The 12,872-nt window shown below is 34.6% G+C and overlaps 1 protein-coding gene across 25 annotated transcripts in view; it reads right to left on the bottom strand.

Annotated features, from left to right (window-relative positions):
• The window catches only part of SOX5 (SRY-box transcription factor 5), a 1,143,569-nt gene that overhangs the window by 357,141 nt on the left and 773,556 nt on the right, over nucleotides 1-12,872 (bottom strand). The gene's annotated exons all lie outside the window — the stretch shown is intronic.

The following is a 12,872-nucleotide window of genomic DNA, read 5'->3' as shown; positions in this document are numbered from 1 at the left end:
TAATAAAAGTATTTCAAGGGCTAACTGTGAGTCAGCAAAACAATGTTCACAGTTAAGTGTAGAGAATGTGAACCCAAATAGATCTGACTCAAATCATGGTTCTACATTCACGAGCTGTGTGACCCTGGGCAAATTATTTAATCTATCTCTGTGTTTGTAAAATGGGGATAATACTATCATCTACCTAATTGGGTCATTAGTGGATTAGAAATTAAAAAATAATGAGTTACATTAGGTAAGGGATTATATGAGTTAATAGACATATAACAAGGTACAAAACTACTAAGATGGTAACTGAGAAATGGCAAGGGCTATATGAGTATTTCCTAAATCAAATATGCTTCAGGCCATCATATGAGGGTACATCAATGAATAAAACACAGAATATATAAAAACAAATGAAGAAACAGTCAGACCTTTTACCAGGAAAGTGGAAAAGAGGAGAAGAACCCCCTCTTCTACCCTCCCCACCAAAAACAGAAACTGCATATATAAGTAGCTTTGTTGTTCTTTCTGCTGAAATCAAACTGCATCTATGGAATCTTATTTTTTAAAGAATAATTTAAATATTTTTGAGGTGGCCCATTTTTAAAGATAATACAAACTTTTTTAAGGAAAAAAAAAACTAGTTCACAAAATGTCATGCGACATTAGTGTGCTTTTATCTCTGTCACATACTCAATTTTCAAATTTCACAGTTTAATGGTTCTCTACAAAGTGAGAACTCTGGAAAATGATCAAAGAAAGAATGTTCAATTACTCCTCATTACGAAATAAAACTTTTTAAAGTCAAAGTCTGAAAAAAAATTAATGAATTATTTTTCATAAATACATGATACCAATTACTTATTATGCCATATTTCAACTTTTCTTTCATATTTCTCTTTCTTCTTGTGAGATGGACATATCATTTTTATTCTTTGTTTATGAGAACATTAGCACCACTAGATTCTCTTGCAAACAAATTTTTAGGTTTCTTTACACTACAAATACAAAACAGCAGAGGTAATATGAGGAAAAACAGATGAAGTACTGACTCTGTTTCTAGCTTCCCTCCTCTTTGTTTTATTTGCACCTTGAATAGAGCCCCTCAACATCAGTACCCCAGAATATCAGGCTGATTTCATAGCCCAATGTCAGTCAAATGCTATATCATTACACTAATCCCATCTTTCTGCTTTTAAAAAGCTAGAGAGCTATTTTTTTTCTATATTAATTAAGACTTTCAATAGAGTACTCCACTTATAGTAAAAACAGCATTTCTTTAAAAGGGACCTTTAACATGAATTGATATTAAGTGATTTGAGACAGAGGAAACATAAGCTTCAGTTCTCATTTGTAAGTTATCAAGAAGTCCACACACATAAAATTTCCCCACTAGCCAAACTATTTATTCAAAGTATAAATCAAAATTTCTTGAGCCTACTTTAGCAGATTTATAAAGACCATCTTATAACATCCAAAATCATTGAGACACTGGAATTCTTTCTGCGAAACATTAGGTTCTCTGCAAACATTTTTTGCAATTAATATGAGTAATGTTATATATAAATTTTGTTATTTTAGTCTTATAGTTTGGAAGACTTAGTATTATTTCTAAATTACTAGGCATTTTTCTGACCACATGCACAAAATCCATTCAAATTCATTAGAGGGTTTCAATAAAAATATAGCTACCATTATTTGAGTTCTTAAAAGGTACTGTTCCAAAAGTTTTATGGATATTACCTTATTTAATTTTCACAGAAGTTGTACAAAGACTGTTATATTCCTATTAAACAGATGAGGATTTACCCAAGGTAATAATAGGAGATGGTAAACTGGGTTATTAAACTCAAGATCATCTAACTTTAAAATCCATGTTGGTCATCATTAAATTATACTGCCTTCCTTAACTGATTCAGGTTCTACAAGAGATGCTAAAGGTATTAAAAAATCAAGCTGATTCACTCCCCTCAGAGTTGAAAATTAGAGAGCCATTTAAAATACACAAGAAACAATGAGTAATCATAACAATGATAAATACCAAATTATATAGTAGCAAATTATACATGCACATGAAATTCAAAGAGAAAATTCTGAAACTCAAAGGAAGATAGAAACTACTTTATCATACCAGTTAGCACAATGTTTTGGGATCATTTATTTAGTTTTCTTTCTATACCATGAAGTCAGGGAATGGGTCTGATTATCTAGACCTTATTATTAGTATTTATTAAAAATATATTAAGTTAAATAATTTATTCCTTTATGTACAGAAGCTTTTGGTATAACTCTAGAAATAAACAGGTAAAGAGGAAAAATAGAGCATTTTTTCCCAGAAGCATCATCCAGAAAATTTTATAGTATGCACATGTGCACACACATACTATACACACAAGAGAATATAGTGGCTTAACACAAAGAAATGGAGAATATTAAATGACTATACTATCATAGAGGGTTATTTTAATGAATGGTCATGAAAGTGAAATAAAATTATTTATATTTGATCTGGCAGACAAAGAAGTATTCTAGACTCTATCAGCTTCCTAGGTGGCTCAGTGGTAAAGAATCTGTCTACCAATGCAGGAGAAGCAGGTTTGATCACTGGGTTGGGAAGATCTCCTGGATGAAGAAATGACAATCCTCTCCAGTATTCTTGCCTGGAATATCCCATGGACAGAGGAGCCTGGCAGGCTACTGTCCATGGTGTCACGAAGAGTCATACACAACTGAGCAGGCACACAGGAGTTGAAAGAAAAAGAACCAAACCATCAAACTGAAATTGAGACAAACTCAAGTAGGTAATGCTAAAACTGCATAGCTTGAAAATAAAGAGGAAGGAGTCAAAGTAAACACAGTTGTTGCTTGGGAGGTTGGAATAGTGAATACAGTATTGACAAAAACAGAATGGTGAGCAAACAGAGATGATTGTTAAAATAGAATCAGTATATGTAAAAAACTAATAAATACAATATAACTAAATTAGTTTATACCTTGAGCATTAGCCCTAACTTTTAACCCTAGCACTATAACTTAAAGATGCTATATAATCTCCCTCAGGACTCAAATGATGCATTTATTGCTTGAGATCTTTAAATCTGTATGTGGGACATTCAAATACAGATGCACCTTGAAATATAATATTCAGGTTACAAAGGTAGTAAAATGACTTATGAATCATTATTTTCTAGTGAATGGTTAAAATACATTTTAACTAAAATACATTTTAGTTCAGGAATTCTCAGAAAATGTCCACTCAGGGAGAGGAGCAAATGGCCGGGGCCTCTTCACATATTTCTAAACATGGTGGTTGTAAGTGCGAACCGCCTTCTCCTTCAGGGACTCCAGTTTACCATGTAAAATTTTTGGTACTTTATTGTTATCTACAATTGGACACTGAAAGATGAACAACATTTTGGAAAGAAAAACAGGTACCTGGAAACAACAATGAGCACCTGAAGAGTACACAAGAGAGAAATTAGGATAAAGTGTCAGAAGAAGGATTTGTCCTCGTTTTTCTAGGAAGTAAGACTAAGGTATGAAAAAAGATAGCACCATAAAAAATAAGAAGGACATTAGAAACCGACACGTCTTTCCCTTATGTACAATGGACTTTGAGAATGTTGAATTCTTGGTTCTGGATGTTCCACCTCCACACTTCTTAGAGGTGATGTTAAAATGAGGAAAAAATAAAAATGAACAACAAAAAAGTTCTGCAGAAATCTACTGCTATGATTGCTTTATTGAGTTGTGGTCACAGGTCTAAATAAGAAGTGATGGTAGTTTTGCTCCACGAATAAATTCTGTCAAGGGAACTTACTGGGGTATATGTATTAAAAATGAAATTCTATTATACTAAATCCTAATTTATAATAAAATACTAAATCCTTATTATAAAAAGAAGACAAACAATTTTAGAATTTGGACAGATTCATTCTCTTTTACAATTCTACTTGAATCTTAATTTCTTAACATTCCTGAATATTTCTGCTATCGCATGTGATTCTGATTTGATGCTCTATAACCCACAAAAGTGGCAATCCAAAATAATGGCTTATATTCTTCATTCTCCCCACAGCAAAAGAATATAGTTTTATTTGTTATAAAGCTACTTAGTTTGACTAATAGAGCTCAATTTAAATAGTCTCTTTAAGTCTGAGATCTATAAGACTGAGTCTCAGGATGGTAACCTATCCAGGTATTGCTATGTTTACCAACTCTGAGATGATACAAACACAGTGGCTTCTTACAAAAGTCTTTTGCTATTCATTCATTATACTTAGCACATCAAACGGGGAAAAATAATTAAAAAGCTCCCATTGAGCACCTAGAGACCTTGAACATAGACAGGGGGTGAACACAAAGAGAGGATATCTGGTTACAAGAGTTACACTTCCTCTCTGTAATTAATTTTTTTACGGTACATTTTTGATATTTCCATTATTTTTCTTCTATTCCCTTGGTTCTAACAGAAGTATACACACACATGTATATATTTCATTAAGAGGAAATAAAAGGGTTGTCTTTAGTTAAGATGTTTCTGTTCACAGAGACTATACATTTAAAAAATAAATTGTCTGAGTAAATTCAATTATCTAGAGAAGCAAAGGAAATCACATGCAAATAACATTAAATGCAGAGGCCATTCCGACAGCTTCATGTTTATTTTTATTGTTTCAGTCAGTGGAAGGGAGAAGCTGTCAGAAACGTAACATCTCTTCCTTTTTAAAGGCCCAATATCTCTGGTACTAAAAACTGCATGAGCAATAATATCCAGAGAAGAAATTTGCTTACTACTAAAAATAGGAGAAAGCTCAGACTACCTCTAACAACACCAGTACACAAGTGGGTCCCCCACACACTGGTTATATCTTGCCTACATAAAGCAAAGGATAACATTTAATTTGCAAGTAGTCCAGTATGAGCCAAGCTAATGAAGACTGACTTAAAAAAAAAAAAAAAAAGTGTATCTGAAAAAAAGTTAATAAATCCACACATTAATTTAGCCTAAAACAAAATTGCTAGTCCTGTTCTCTGATAGCAGCTCTGTAAATAGTAGGTGCTCTACATGACTCTACTAGGCTTCCCAGGTGGCACAATGGTAAAGAATCTGCTTGCAATGCAGGAGACATGGGTTCGATCCCTGGGTTGGGAAGATCTCCTGGAGGAGAAAATGGCAACTCACTCCAGTCTTCTTGCCAGGAAATCGCACGGACAGAGGCCCCTGGTGGGCTACAGTGGGTAGGGTCACAAAGAGTCAAACACTACTGAGCATGCACACATACATGATGTATCAGAAGACAATCTTTTACCAGAAGAGGCATTCCAATGAGCAGGAATTAAATATGATATTTTTGCCTTATTCTTTGAATATGACAAAAATACACAGAAAAGATTTCGGCTGCTTTTGTCATAGTTTCTTGTTGAAAATCTCTGGCTCTTCGCACAGAATTTACGTGCTACCTGAGTTCTCTTGAAGCATGAACGTACCAAGTAAATGTGGCATATGTTTGTATTTTCTTGCCAATTCCAAATTCATTCATTCAAATCGCTCATTGTTGGCCAAATTCTTATCCAATTCCACAGAGCCACCGATTTTCCTGGAAGTGAATAGCAGCTTTGTGCATGGAAACAGGAAAGTCAATAGCAGGTCTGTACCTGGAAGAACTATGCAACTGGTGGAAAGGATAAGAATTTGACCACAGGATTTCTTGAGTGTGGTAGAATCTAGTTCAAAATGACCCAAAATGATGAAGCTTTCACTGTTTCCTTGGATGTCAATTCCATAACTTGACAATTTGAATAACTGTGAGTTTTTATATGGCCATCTTACATACCACTGATTGCAACATGCGTCAGGATTTTTCCATTTAATATATCTGTATTACAGTGTTCTTTATTTACCATAATTAACCTCTGATTTCATTCAGAACCTAAATGTATATGCGTAGCAAAATTTAAAAAGCATGATTTTACTAAACTTATTAATGAGTCAGTAATGAGTTTTTAGTAGGCTATTACTTTGATCCCTCCTAATAGACCTATGAAGGAAGTGCTATTATGGCTGCTTTTACACAGACAGACGCTGAGTTTAAGTCAGGTACTTCAAGTTAATAAATAATTTGAACTCATATCTCTCTATTCCTTCAATTGTGTTTCTAACCATTATGCTATACAACTTTTTACTGGGCTGAAAACGAGTAATTGCTCTAAATTTACTAACCATAATCTAATTTTTTAATCAAAGTTTGTTTTATCTCCATGTCATCTCCCAATCCCATACAACATTTCTAATATGCCCATTTGGTTTCATAATGTGCTTTATTGACATGTTCCATATTCTTTGATATTTTTAATTGGCTACATCTTATATTTCATCTTCTTTAACTTGTATTTCCAACTTTAAAATATTCTGGCAAACTTCTAAATACATTTTAAACACTGCCCTCCCCCGCCCCACCATTCACACACATGAATGAGGAATGCACACAAAAGTTGTTAACCAAATGCTTACTTTCTGAAAAGCATTATTTGAGGTCCTAGAGGGAAAACAAATCATCTTCCAATTGCTGAAGCCAACATATTTCATGACTTCAAAATATTTGAGATGACTGATAACTCTTTACCTGAATTTCTGGTGGCCCATCCTCTGCTGTTCATTCTTACCCCCAACATTGCCTGTTAAGACCTTAAATCCTCTAAAATATATTCAATGGTCAGAATAATTTCATACTTTTTCCCCTAAACTCTCTGTCTTAGGGGTCTGTTCTTAACATTTATATGAAGATCTTTCAGTAGCTTTCACCCAGCTTTCAGAAAAAAAAAAAATTACGAACTCCTTTAAATAATCCACAAACTTAGGAATCATCACTTTCCACTCCACTTAGCAATAGAACCATCATTTAACTCCTTGCTTTCTCCAGGCCACAAACTCTTCATTTTCTCATTCTCTGCCTCTTTCAAATTAAATTCAAGCTTTAAAATTTGGCCTAGGTTTACTTCCTTGAGGAATTGTAAATGCTTAATAAATATTTGTGAAGTAAATTAATTTGAACTTTTGGATATATGCATGTAATTTTCACATGTCTATCTCTTGGCAGGGAAGTTTCAATCATGCATTTCTAATAGTCTGTTTTTCACCTAAATATCTCAGTACATCAAACCCAACACACATACATGTGAAATCAGAATCCTGTCACCCCAACCAGCTGTTGCTCTTGGCTCATTTTTGCTTTTCCTCTTTAAAGTTGCACCATCATTCTCCCAATCACACAGGAGTGGAGCAAAAGCCACTACTTTTTTCATAAGTGAGTCTCTTAACCTCTATGAACTTTATCTTTCCTGTATCAAAAATGAGAGTTGTGGAATAAAAGACCTCTAAGAGCTAAGGCCAGGTTTAAAATTCTATAGGCCTATGAGTGGAAAATTAAAACAAACAAACAAACAAACAAACAAAACCCAGCATATAACTATCTTACCTTCAAGCTTTAACTGTTCTAAAACTCTTACCATTCTGTATTTAAATTTTAAAAAATGGACAAAATTATAAAACAGGTTATGAGTTTTTATTATTTGCCTTCACTAAAATGGATTAAATGGCCTATCTGTCCCTATGGAAAGGAATAGGTTTTTTCTAGGTACTATGCCACCACCAAATGGACAGTGCTCCCTCTTACTATGAAAAGTAGATCTGTAAATTAAGCTGCAGCTAGATGTAAATAATATAGACGACATTAAAAATAAATTCTGCATACAAAAGTCAATATAATTGACTAATTTCTAATAATATATACTTACATACATACTGTACATATGTATGTATCTCATATATATATGTACATATAAACTAAAAATCAATTAGATAGTTTTATTCTCAATTCAAAATGACATTTTTAAGAAAATGGGGAGAAATTACAATAATCCCAGGTACATAACTTTAACTTCTTTCCCTTCCTTCCTTCTTTTTTTCTTTCTTTCCTTTTATCTGGATTTTTCAACAACTGTGCTAAAATCTCAACTACTTTTAATATTAACTGGTATAATTCAGATTTCATATGATGCCTTTTCTACTTGAGGTAAACTGTTCTGTTTCACAGCTCAACTCAGCATTTCTAGGAACAAGAAGTCAAATAAGATTTCTTTTTGTTGATGTTTCCAAAATGCTCAACTATCTACTTGATTTTGCCACATTTTGACTGGTCTGGTGGAATAATGTTAAGGTAGGGAAGAAAATATACTGCAAGTACTTTGAAGCAAGTAAAAACTATTTTTTTCATATTTGAGCAAGAAAAGTAAATATAGATATTCCTGGTCCTTTCTCATACTCTTCACAGGCCTACTGCAACCTCTGTATAATCCAGTCCTCAGTAGCATTTTTTTTTCCTGATATAGAACAGAGGAAAAAATGGTTGGTCTTATTTCACAGAACTTACTTGATACCTTATGTGTTTATTTAAACCACAAATCAGTCAATTACTGGCCAAAATATTTGAAGGATTTGTTCAAACAGTAGGCCCATCTCCCCTTATTCTCACTCCATCCCAGATTAAACCCTGGTTCAATTCTGCTTCCACAGATTTGGTCTGGAGACAAATTAGGATTAGACTTTTTTGCTTTCTATCCTAAGACACATATTTAGAGTCAAAACTAAATCATAAATCAATGTTTAATTCATGAAACAGTATGTTTATAAAGCCATTTATGCATCTCTATCCTTTCATGGTTCCCCAACAATTACAGATTATAAACTCCAAATTTCTGATAATACTCAAGGCCCCTTACAATCTGCCATTAATCTAATTGTTCAACTTTATTCCACTAAAATATGGCCTTTTGAGTCAGTCCCATTCTTACTGGACTTGTGACTTTATTTTCTCTGCTTTGGTATCCATATCAAGAAAATGAAAATAATGATACTGTGTTTTCAGAGGTAAACATTACATGACCTGACAAATACAGAGGTTTAACAGAATTCCTAGCCCATATTTACCTTTTGATAAATATTATTTCCTTTTCACTAGATTCTTTGAAAGTACACTCTAATCAAATAACCAATATTACCTATTGTTACTAACGCTGAAGCTCCTATACTGTGGCCACCTGATATGAAGAGCTGACTCAGTGGAAAAGACTCCAATGCTCAGAAAGATTGAAGGCAAAAGGAGAAGGAGTCAGTAGGGGATGAGATTGTTAGATAGTATTACCGACTCAATGGACATATATTTGAGCAAACTCTGGGAGATAGTGGAGGACAGAGGAGCCCGGCATGCTGCAGTCCATGGGGTCCCAAAGAGAGACATGACTTAGAGACTAACAACCACCACCACACACATATCTAGAAATTTCCTGAATACACATAAACAGGAATACACTGTGTACAAATTTTCACAGCCATACCTAGATGTGTTCCTTTTTCTGAGTTCTTTCCTTTTGCTCTGCTTGGAATATCTCCTTCCACTCAATTTCTCTCCATATCTTGCATTTTCAAATCATAGCTATCCTTCAAGACTAAGCTTATCTGTTTTCGTTTTTAGAAAGCCCTTCTTCACTTCCACCCTCTCAGTGAGACCCTCCAAGAGCCGCCCTACTACCCCACATTTGAAATGAATCAAACTCATTTTTAATTTATTGTGATTTGCACACATAAACTGGGTGTGTTTGAGGAGGGGTCCTCAAAGCACCAATCCACAACAAGCTGCCCCCAAACGGAAATCAGTCCTATCAATAAGCACCCTTAAGTTTAGTTCAGCTGATGTTCTTTTCCTACCAAGACTTTCTTGATGAAGCACAGACCACATTTTCAGCAGCACTGCTCTGGAACCATTTGCTCCTTTTCTTCTTCAGCCAGAAAATGCTGTTCTTCCCCCATAAACTCCCATGTGTTGTGCTTAGTTACTCAGTTGTGTCCAACTCTTTGTCACCCAATGGACTGTGGCCCACCAGGCTCCTCTGTCCATGGGGACTCTCCAGGAAAGAATACTGGAGAGAGTAGCTATGTCCTCCTCCAGGGGATCTTCCCAACCAAGGGATTGAAGCCAGGTCTCCCACACTGCAGGTGGATTCTTTTTCTTTTTTTTTTTTTTTTGCAGGTGGATTCTTTACCGTCTGAACCACCAGGGAAGCCCAAGACTAATGGAGTGGGTAGCCTAACCCTTCTCCAGGGGATCTTCCCCATCCATTAATCAAACCGGGGTCTCCTGCACTGCAGGCAGATTATTTACCAGTTGATCTACCAGGGAAGCCCATAAACTCCCACAGCATATCATAAACCCCTCCACTTGTAACATTCACCACAGTATTATCAAAGTCTTAATTAGGATTTTTATGCATATCCATTTTCTGAGATTGTGAATTCTCAAAGATAAAATGTGCCCTTTTCATATTTTCATCTAGCATACTTCATACCTAAAATATTGCATAAATGTTAGCTTAATTGAGATGACTTCTCTCCCCTATCACTACCTTGAAGGATGCGGCATTTAAGATGTAGGTAAAACACGGCCTCCTTTGTGACAATTTTCTCCTGTCATTCTGGTAGTCATAATACACCTGGGTGCAGACAGTATTGGAGAGTGTTGAAGTAAAGACTAAATGTAGAGGGTGCTTAGAATGAAAGAGAAGTAATTGAAAGTACAATGAAGAACATAGTAGCATACAAAACTTCATGTCAGAAGTAAAAGGACAGCTGAACTATTTCTCAAAGATTTAACACAGTTTGAGAAACCATCTGCCATTCAACTAGAATATTACAGAGATGGAGGAAGAGGCAGAAACAAAACCGCAGTGAGAATTATACCCAATTTCCAAACTTTTTCCCATTATAAACCTAGAGGCCTATCAAATGCTAACATGTTTCACCAATACAGGCTCTATTTCTTGCCTTCTTCCAGACAAAAAAGCATATAACAATGAACACTATAATGAGTAATGGAAATAAAAGTTAATCTTGAATTTATATACATATATAACTTCACAAATAGCTTATATATATATTTTTAAACACAACAATTCAAACTACTTAGGGTACACTACAAAACCAATACAGTTCCACTTGCATAGTCCAACACAGAAGTTGAGCCTATTTGTAGCTAAGCTACAAGGTCTAAGGTTCTTATCACAATCCCACAATAACTATCCAATCTACTTTTCCCTTTTAGCTATATAGCCAGGTGTTTGGACATGAAAATAGGACTCTGTGTTAATTTTAATCCTAAATTGGATTTGTGCCATTCCTAGTGGTTTTGCTGTATTCATATTTCTTTCGATGATTTCTGGTTGTCCTGATCTTGCAATTTTTTTTTTAATATTGCTACTCATGTAATATTTACTACAATGTTGTTTTTATTTTTTTCAGCAGAGGTGCATAAATGAGGCACTTCACTCACTAAGGAAATCTCTTTATAATTATAGGGATCATATAAAAATCCCCTTCTCCACCATGGAAATCTGGTAGCTATTTGCAAGTAACAAAAATACTTAAGTATTCAAAATCAGATGAAGGAGCAATTGTATTCTTTTAAAATTACAAAGGAAAAATCTGAAGGCATATCATATATTTTCCTCAAAAAATAATAAACAGTATCTCTGTGAGAAATATCTAAAGATACAAAATGTACATATATGTATATATACATGGCTCATATATTAAACTTAAAAAGCATCTCAGTTACAAATAATCAAAAGTTTTCTTTTTGATGTCAGTTTTTGATTGTTTCACTGTATCTGAATGAAATACTCAACTAGTGAAGAAATAAAATATGGAAAGAAAAATAGTACTATATGAACATGATTTTTGTTCTTTTCATATTTTTATTAAATTTATTTTGTCTTACAGTTAATTGTATTACACAGAGTTACTAGAAACTTCTACCTTTATGTAAACTGCTACACTTCATACAATACACAAATTATTGTATGAAGTAAATAGTAACCTGACCTTTGTTTTGGATGAGAAGGTAAATGAATATTGGGATCAGTTGTTCAATATCACGATTCAAACTACTAGAGGATTATGTTTAAAAAGTGACTTATAAATAAGAATGACATTCTGACCTCAGACACAGAATAATTAAACATGGAATGTAAGAGAGTAGGTAAGAGGATCAGAGAAGAGAAAGAAGGGAAGCAGTGCTGCTGCTGCTGCTGCTGCTGCTGTTGCTGCTGCTGCTGCTGCTGCTAAGGCGCTTCAGTCGTGTCCGACTCTTGTGCGACCCCAGAGATGGCAGCCCACCAGGCTCCCCCGTCCCTGGGATTCTTCAGGCAAGAACACTGGAGTGGGTTGCCATTTCCTTCTCCAATGCATGAAAGTGAAAAGTGAAAGTGAAGTCGCTCAGCTGTGTCTGACTCTATGCGACCCCATAGACAGCAGCCTACCAGGCTCCTGTCCATGGTAAAGTCCATGGGATTTTCCAGGCAAGTGTACTGGAGTGGGTTGCCATTGCCTTCTCCAAGTAGGAGCTCTATATAAAAGGCAACTATGTGAAATTCTTTCAAAATTATTTACTGTTTTACCCACCACCAGGGCTACATAATCATCTTCCTGGGCCCTAAGAAATCTTGTCTTCACAAACCCCCTTTCTCACCATTAAAAAATTAATGATAATAATAGTTTTAAAATACAGAATATATTTAAAACTATATTTTGTGAGTCCAGTGGTGGAAATATAAAAATAATAGCATTATATACGAAAACATTTTCTTCAATATAAAAGTTCATGTTTTTCTTCATATTTTAAAAGAACTCAAAACCTTCTCAAGAATCCCTGAAAGTACTATGCCTATAATGCTTGATGGATAAAAGGGCCCTGTCTATGTCAACAGGTTTCCTCTCCAAGCAATTTTTCTTTCTTCTCATTATTCTAAGACTAGTGGAAGTGTTACATCTTTGC

Source organism: Ovis canadensis, chromosome 3, assembly GCF_042477335.2.
Source record: "Ovis canadensis isolate MfBH-ARS-UI-01 breed Bighorn chromosome 3, ARS-UI_OviCan_v2, whole genome shotgun sequence".
In the NCBI taxonomy this organism is placed as follows: domain Eukaryota; kingdom Metazoa; phylum Chordata; class Mammalia; order Artiodactyla; family Bovidae; genus Ovis; species Ovis canadensis.
Note: the sequence above shows the minus strand (reverse complement) of the source record. Positions and strands in the feature narration are given on the sequence as shown.